This window comes from Trichechus manatus, unplaced genomic scaffold, assembly GCF_000243295.1.
Source record: "Trichechus manatus latirostris isolate Lorelei unplaced genomic scaffold, TriManLat1.0 scaffold00214, whole genome shotgun sequence".
Classification (NCBI taxonomy): domain Eukaryota; kingdom Metazoa; phylum Chordata; class Mammalia; order Sirenia; family Trichechidae; genus Trichechus; species Trichechus manatus.
In genome coordinates this window covers 3,473,060-3,481,775 of record NW_004444150.1, presented here as the reverse complement: position 1 = coordinate 3,481,775, position 8,716 = coordinate 3,473,060, and positions in this window count along the sequence as shown.

Genomic DNA, 8,716 nt, shown 5'->3' with positions numbered 1-8,716 from the left:
CTCTGACGATGAACGCACAGTCTGAAGACGTGATGTCGCCCCTGGGATGGGATTTGAAGTCAGGGCACCTTTCTCTTACTTTTCCTGACACTCTTAGGAAAATTCTAGGTTTTCCCCATCTTATTTACATTTTCACAGCTCAGAATTCAGAAATCTGCTTTAATTTTAACCGTACCTATTAATTTTTGTATTATTAGAAGACCTGAAATGGCATTACTCTTTTTGTGGCTTTAAAACAACGGATACTTATTCTCTTACTGTTCTGAAAGCTAGAAGTGCAAAATCAGGGTGCCTCAGCTTCCCTCTGAGGGCGCTCAGTGACAGTCTGACGTTCCTTGTCTTGCAGATAGATCACTCGAGTCTCTGCCTCTGTTGCCACATGGCTAATGACAATGACTTTTAAGTACTTTCTTAAGCCATTAGAAGGAAAAAGCCAAAAACAGGTAATCCCCAACTTACGATGTATTCGAGTTACGACAAACTGCACTTGCAACTGTCTGGTTTTTTTTTTTCTCTTGTACATCTTATTAGTAATATGTATTTTGCATACAGTGTTGCAGTACCTAATGGGCATATTATCATTCTCAGGTGTTCACTCGCAGATGTTCAAAGATCAGATTTATAAAGATACTGATAATAAAAGACAATAATAATGAAAAAAAAAAATTGAAATACCGTATTTTTATGTAGATAACTCACGCCTTCTACATTTGTTTGCCAACCGGTCCCTCACCCTGGTGAGTTATTTTTGTAAGCACACTATGCTGCTTTGTTTTACGAGAACAAAAATACCCCCCCGGGAGGAGGGAGCGGTTGGCGAACAGATGTGGAAGTCACAGTTATTTGTGTAAAAATACGGTGTTTGACTTACGTCAGAACCAACTTACGATGGAGTCGTCGGAACGGAATCCTTTCATAAGTCTGGGACTACCTGTAGACTGAAACAAGCAAATTGTAGTTTCTTGTAAAAATAATGGAGCCCTGGTTGCGCAGTGGTTAAGTGCTTGGCTGCTAACTGAAAGGTCAGCGGTTCAAACCCACCAGCCACTCTATAGGAGAAATATGTGGCAGTCTGCTTCTGTAAAGATTACAGTCTTGGAAATCCTATGGGGCAGGTCAGCTCTGTCCTGTAGGGTTGCTATCGGGCTGCTATGAGTCAGAATCAACTCAAAGGCAATGGGTTTGAGAATGGGTAAAGATAAAATGATGCAGGTTCATTTCAGAAACTTAGAAAATTCCAGAAAGCAAAAAGAGGTGCCTTCACTGAGATGCCCCTGTTTACATACCCATATGTGTATTTAATCACACACAGGCCTTTTCCATGATTAAGTGCACATACATGATTTTTATACAAAAAAAAGCATTATACTGTATGTATATCCAGCTCCATAAATGGCTTTTTTCCGTGTAATATAGAGTGAATGTCTTTAAATATGCTTCTGCATCATTTTCAACAGTTCCATAATATTTCGTTCTATGGATGTACCATATTATAGTTAACCAACTGTTAACTGGCTCTTTAGGGTGTGTGATGGTTAAGGATGTGTGTCAACTTGGCTGATCTGTGATTCCCAGTGGTTTGGCAGTTATGGAATGATATAGTTTAGTAGTTATGTAATGATGTAGTGTGGCAGTTACGTAGTGATATAATTTGGCAGTCATGTAATGATGTAGTCATCCTCCATGATGTGATCTGATGTGATCAACGATCAGTTCCTTGGGGGTGTGGCCTGCATCCAATATATATATGGACGTTCTGGCAAAGCTCACTTGCTTGCTCTGGATCTTGCATCTGGTTCGTCATCATTTGACCTTTGGTTCTTGAGACTTGAGCCAGCAGCCTGCCATATTGCCTGCTGATCTTGGATTCTTCAGCTTCCGTAGCCCATGAGCCAGCAGCCTGCCATCTGATCTGCTGATCTTGGGGTTGTTAGCCCCTGCGGCCACATGAGTCAGCAGAAGCCTCCAGCCTGATGCCTGACTCATGGAGTTGGGACTTGACAACCTCTACAAATGCATGAGTCATTTCCCTGGGATAAATATCTTTCTCTGTCTCTCTGTGTATATATATGTATATATTCACTGGTTTTGCTTCTCTAGAGAACCCAGCTTAAGACATTTGGTACCAAGAATGGTTCTAGAGAAACAAAATCATAAGGATGAGTTTTCTAAATTGGTTCTCAAGTCTGACTAGTTTTAAAGGCGCTGATGTCTCTACCTTTGTTAGTAAAGAAGGCACTGATAATCCATGGCATGAGATGGCAATATAATATGCAAAATGTCACCACTAATAGATCAAGTATCAGTGATAAGTGAGGCTCTGGGTGATCACATGTTTGATACTTTTCTACAATTTTGTCAGCGTGAGAAATATAGAGAAGCTGGTTGGTCGGTCCTACTTTCGTAGACAACATGGTGAAAGAAAGAGATGAGCTCAAGGCTTCAGAGTCACAGCTCAAGCACCACACAAAAGATCTCAAAGTTGCCACTTGTGTCCTGAAAGAAAGCCTTATTTCTTGTACTAACAGAGCTTATATTGCCAAAAACCAAACCCAGAGTCTTATCATAAGAGTGGCTGAATTATAACGTCGACTGAATTCCCACCCTCGAATGGTGTCTGAAATTAAAGTGAGGGCATTGATTAGGAAGAAGTGGGATCCTGAAACTTGGGATGGGCACACATGGGCAGATTATCAGGAAGCTGGGGACATTGAGCCCCTAAATTCTGTTGAATCACTCCTGCCAACAGACCCAGCCCTCTTACTACCATCTGAAGAGATTGTTCCAACTTTGTCTGCTAAGCCACCCTCCCCAGTAAAACAATTATCCCCTCCTTACCCATCTGATAAAATCAACCTGGCTGTGTCTGAAGAGCCTTTGTCTGAGGTATCTCCCTGGGTTGTATCTGAGTCATTGCCTGGGGCAGATGCTGAATGTTCCCAGGACCCAACCCTACTACCCGTTTTTGCTTGTAGACCTCTAACTAGACTTAAGTTCCAGCAAGCCCCAAACAGTGAAGAACAAAGTGTGACCCAGGAGGACATATGCTACACTCCAAAAGAACTGCTTGACTTTTCTAATATGTACAAACAGAAACCTGGGAAATATATATGGGAATGGCTATTAACGGGGTGGGATAGTGGTGCAAGGAACATGAAGTTGGATCAGTCTGAGTTTATTGATATGGGCCAACTAAGCGTAGATCTGTCATTCAGTATTTCAGCTTGAGAGTTTAGGAAAGGACCTAATAGTTTATTTGTTTGGTTCGTTGAAGGATGGATTACGTGGCAGCCTACACTAAATCAGCTTGAAGTACCAGACCTATCTTGGAGTTCTGTAGAAGAAGGTATCCAAGGGCTTAGGGAAGTTGGCATGTTAGAGTGGATTTATCCGGTTAAACCCGCAGACCTACACCTGGAGTGCCCAGAGGACACACCTTTTACCACAGTGGTGAGGAACAAATTTGTGAAGGGAACCCCGGTGTCCTTGAAGACTGATGCGGTTGCTATTTTATACAAGTCATATTTGGCAGCGGGAGCTTCCCTAACTGAATTAAGCTTCCCTAACTACAATAGTAGGGTCGCTATGAGTCAAAACTGACTTGACGGCACCTAACAACAACAATTACAGTGGTATCAAAGGCATCATCATCATGTGTCTGTCAGTTTGTTGTACTGGTGGCTTGCATGTTGCTGTGATACTTGAAGCTTTGCCAATGGTATTTAAATACCAGCAGGGTTACCCTTGGTGGACAGGTTTCAGCAGAGCTTCCAGACTAAGACAGACTAGAAAGAAGGACCTGGCAGTCTACTTCTGACAAAATTGGCTAGTGAAAACCTTCTGAATAACAGCGGAACATGTCTGATATAGTGCCAGAAGATGAGCCCCTTAGGTTGGAAGGCAATCCAAATATGACTGGAAAGAGCTGCCTCTTCAAAGCAGAGTTGACCTTAATGACGTGGATGGACTCAAGCTTTTGAAACCTTCATTTGCTGATGTGGCACAGCTCCAAATGAGAAGAAACAGCTGCAAACATCCATTAATGATCGGAACATGGAATGTATGAAGTATCAATCTAGGAAAATTGGAAGTAGTCAAAAATGAAATGGAATGCATAAACATTGATATCCTAGGCATTGCCTTTGATGCCTTTGAATTATGGTGTTGGCAAAGAATATTGAATATACCGTGGAATGCCAGAAGAATGAACAGTTCTGTCTTGGAATAAATACAGCCAGAGTGTTCCTTGGGAGCGAGGATGGCGAGACTTTGTCTCACGTACTTTGGACATGTTATCAGGAGGGACCAAAAATCAGATGGATCTTGGAGAATGAGAGTGGACTGTCATCCCTGGTAAAGTAGATAGTCAGCAAAAAACAGGAAGACCCTCCATGAGATGGATTAACACAGTGGCTGCAACAGTAGGCTCAAACATAACAACGATTGTGAGGATGGTGCGGGATTGGGCAGTGTTTTGTTCTGTTGTATATAGGGTCGCTGTGAGTCAGAACCGACTCAACAGCACCTAACAACAACAACAACTACAATGGGGAGCCCTGGTGGCACAGTGGTTAAAAGCTCAGCTGCTACCCGAAAGGTGGGCAGTTCAAATCCACCAGCTGCTCCTTGGAAACCCTATGGGGCAGTTCTACCCTGTCCTCCTGTCCTATAGGGCTGCTATTAGTCAGAATCAGCTTGACAGCGATGAGTAACTACAGTGGGACTGATTGGATCCCGTGGTTGTAGGGACCCAGTGGTGGCACTCAGTCAACACAGACAAGGTGGGCATGGTTACCATAATGGACAGTGGAGTGAAAGCAGTAATCAAAATAATCTGACTTGTATGGACTTAAGACGTTGGCTACTTAGTCAAGGTGTGCCTACGAGTGAAATGGATGGGAAATTTACTAAATATTTCCTTGATCTGTACAAGCGGAATAATTCTAGGTCAAGTAAATGGCAGTCTAACTTGAATCACCAGAATAGAGAGTCATGATCCCCCAGTCAATTCCCAGACTTGAGACAGTTTACAGACTCACAACCTCTTGAATGAAAGGGAGGCAAGATCCCCTTAAGGAAGTATGCCATTACACTGCCAAAAATTTATACTGTTAATCTTTCTCCCAGCCTTCCCCAAAGAGATCTACAGCCTTTTACAAGAAGTGACTTCATTGGGGAAAAGGAAATAATCAGACTTTTTTGGGATAACTGGATACTGGTTCTGAACTGATACTAACTCCTGGAGACCCAAAATATCACTGTGGCCCACAGTCAGAATGGGGGCATATGGAGGTCAGGTTATTAATGGGGTCTTAGCTCAGACTCATCTCACAGTAGGGTCCACCACAGAACTATCCTGTAGTGATTTCCCCAGTTCCAGAATGCATAATTGAAATAGATATACCCAGCAACTGGTAGAACACCCACATTGGATCCCTGATAAATGGAGTAAGGGCTATTATGGTAGGAAAAGCCAAGTGGAAGCCATTAGAACTGCCCCTACCTAGGAAAACATTAAACCAAAAGCAGTACTGCATTTTTGGAGGGATTGCAGAGATTACTGCCACCATCAAGGACTTGAAGGATGCAGGGGTGGTATTTCCCACCACATCCCCATTCAAGTTGCCTGTTTGGCCTGTGCAAAAAACAGGTGGATCTTGGAGAATGACAGCAGATTATCAAAAACTTAACCAGGTGGTGGCTCCAATTGCAGCTCCTGTTCCAGGTGTAGTTTCATTGCTTCAGCAAATTAATACATCTCCTGGTACCTGGTATGCAACTATTGATCTGGCCACTGCCTTTTTCTGAATTCTGGTTTGTCTTCAGCTGCAGTTTGTCTTCAGCTGGCAAGGCTAGCAATACATGTTCAGTGTCCTACCTCAGGGGTATAACAACTCTCCAGCCCTATGTCATAGTTTAGTCTTAGTCTGCAGGGACCTTGATCACCTTTCTCTTCCACAAGATGTCACACTGGTCCATTACATTGATAGCATTATTCTGATTGAACCTAGTAAGGAAGAAGTGTCAATGACTTCGGACTTACTGTAAAACATTTGTGTGCTTAAAAAAAAAAAAAAAAACCATTACCATCGAGTCAATTCCTACTCGTAGAAACCCTATAGGACAGAGTAGAGCTGCTCCATAGGGTTTCCAAGGAGTGGCTGGTGGATTCGAACTGCTGACCTTTTGGTTAGCAGCTGAGCTCTTAATCACTCTGCCACCAGACCTCCGTTTGTGTGCTAGAGGTAGGAAATTAATCTGACAAAAATTCAGGCACCTTCCACCTCAGGGAAATTTTGAGGGATCCAGTGGTGTGGGGCCTGTGGAGATATTTCTTCTAAAGTGAAGGATAAGTTACACATCTGGCTGCTTCTACAACTAAAAAGGAGGTACAATGTCTAGGGGGCCTCTTTGGATTTTGGAGGCAACATATTCCTCATTTGGATGTGCTACTCCGGCCTATATATCAAGTGAGTCGAAAAACTGCTAGTTTTGAGCAGGGCCCAGAACAAGAGAAGGCTCTGCAACAGGTTCAGGCTGCTGTGCAAGCTGCTCTGCCACTTGAGCCATATGATCTGGCTGACCCAATGTTTCTTGAATTGCAGTGGCAGATAGAGACACTGTTTGGAGTCTTTGGCAGGCCCCTGATGGTGAATCACAGCACAGACCCTTAGGATTTTAGAGCGAAGCCCTGCCATCCTCTGCAGATAACTACTCTTACACTGAGAAACAGCTTTTGGCTTATTACTGGGTCTTAGTAGAGACTGCTTAACCATGGGCCACCAAGTCACCACGCAGCCTGAGCTGCCCATAATGAACTGGGTGTCTGGCCCACAGAGCCATAAAGTTGTCCATCCACAGCAGCACTCCATCATTAAATGGAAGTGGGTTTATACAAGACTGGGCTTGAGCAGGATCTGAAGGCACAAGTAAGTTGCATGAGGAAGTGGCTCAAATGCCCCTGCTCTCCACTGTTGTCACATTACCTGCCTTCTCCCAATCTGTACCTATGTCCTCATGGGGAGTTCCTTATGATCAGTTGACTGTGGAAGAGAAAACTCCTGCCTTGTTTACAGATGGTTCTGTGTAATATGCAGATACCACTTGAAAGTGGACAGCGGCAGCACTACAGCACATTGCTGGGACCTTCCCGAAGGACAGTGATGAAAGGAAATCCTCCCAATGGGCAGAACTTGGAGCAGTGCACCTGGTTGTTCACTTTGCTTGGAAGGAGAAATGACCAGATGTGCGATTATATACTGATTCGTGGGCTGTGGCCGATGGTTTGGCTGGATGGTCAGGAACTTGGAAGGAACATGATTGGAAAATTGGAGACAAGGATGTATGGGGGAGAAGTATGTGGATAGAACTCTCTGAATGGGCCAAAGAAGTGAAGATATTTGTGTCTCATGTGAATCCTCACCAAAGGGTGACCTCAGCAGAGAAGGATTTTAACAATCAAGTGGATAGGATGACACGTTCTGTGGAAACCACGCGTCCTCTTTCCCCAGCTACTCCCGTCATTGCTCAATAGGCTGATGGACAAAGTTGCCATGGTGGCAGGGATGGAGGTTGTGCATGGGCTTAGCAACATGGACTTCCACTCACCAAGGCCGACTTGGCTACAGCCACTGCTGAGTGCCTAATCTGCCGGCAGCAGAGACCAGCACTGAGTCCCTGATATGGCACCATTCCTTGAAGTGATCAGCCAGCAACCTGGTGCCATATTATTACACTGGACCACTTCCATCATGGAAAGGGCAGTGGTTTGTTCCTACTGGGAGAGACCCTTACTCTGGATACGGACTTGCCTTCCCTGCACACAGTGCTTCTGCCAAAACTACCATCTGTGGACTCACAGAATGCCTTATTCACTGTCATGGTATCTCACACAGCATTACCTCCATCATGGGTCTCATTTCATAGCAAATGAAGTGTGGCAATGAAGCCATGCTCATGGAATTCAGTGGTCTTACCATGTTCCCCATCGTCCTGAAGCAACTGACTTGATAAAATGATGGAATGGCCTCCTAAAGGCACAATTATGGTACCAGCTAGGTGGCAATACCTTGCAGGGTTGGGGCAGTGTTCTCCAGGAGACTGTATATGCTCTCAGTCAGCATCCAATATATGGTGCTGTTTCTCTCACAGCCAGGATTCATGGTTCCAAGAATCAGGAGTGGAAATGGGAGTGGCACCACTCAGTATTACTCCTAGTGACCCACTCACAAAATTCTTGCTTCCTGTCCCCGCAACCCTATGTTCTACAGGTCTAGTGATCTTAGTTCCAAAGAGAGGAATGCTCCCACCTGGAGACACAACTCGGATTCCACTGAAATGGAAGGTAAGAATGTCACCTGGCCACTTTGGGCTCCTTACTTCTCTGGATCAACAGGCAAAGAAGGAAGTTACCGTATTGGCTGGTGTGATTGATCCTGTATGAGTTGGAGTTGACTCAATGGCAATGGATTTGTTTTTTGGTACCAAGGGGAAATCAGATTGATATTACATAATGGGGATAAAGAGTATGCCTGGAATGCAGATGATCCCTTAGGGCATCTCTTAGTACTACCATACCTCTTGATTAAAGTCAATGGAAAACTACAGCAACCCAATTCCAACACTACTGCTGATGGTCCTGATCCTTCAGGCAAAGAACCACGACCAGTTGAGGTGCTTGCTGAGGGGAAGGGAATACCGAATGGGTGGTGGAAGA